This window comes from Megalobrama amblycephala, linkage group LG11, assembly GCF_018812025.1.
Source record: "Megalobrama amblycephala isolate DHTTF-2021 linkage group LG11, ASM1881202v1, whole genome shotgun sequence".
NCBI classification, from domain to species: domain Eukaryota; kingdom Metazoa; phylum Chordata; class Actinopteri; order Cypriniformes; family Xenocyprididae; genus Megalobrama; species Megalobrama amblycephala.
Genome location: NC_063054.1, coordinates 3,494,276 through 3,494,746, shown reverse-complemented (window position 1 = coordinate 3,494,746; position 471 = coordinate 3,494,276).

Here is a 471-nt window from a genome sequence, read left to right as displayed (position 1 = left end):
CACCTACTGGTCTGGGTGAACGCGAGGGGAAATGAGAGCTCAGTAAATAAATATAACTATGTGTAAGTAGTTATATAAAATATAATATAATTATATAAATATAAATTTAGCGTTCTCTGCAGGTTTATAACCAGAAAGACATGATGATCACAAAACATTAGTGAGGAACAGCAAATAATGCTGAAAAGAAAAGAAAAGAAAAAAGAAAAGAAAAGAAAAGAAAAGAAAAGAAAAGAAAAGAAATTCATGGCAAAGAAATTTAAAAACCTGAGTCTTGCATACTTGAAATTCTCTAATGTTCACCAGTAAGTCTTCTCAATGGCTTTATGTTTTAATGAAAATATGTACTATAATTTCACAATAAAAAATAAAATACAAAAAAATAAAATAAAAAATAAAATAAAATAATAAAAAATACAATATTACAAAAATAAAATACAAAAATAAAATAAAACAAATAAAAATACAAAA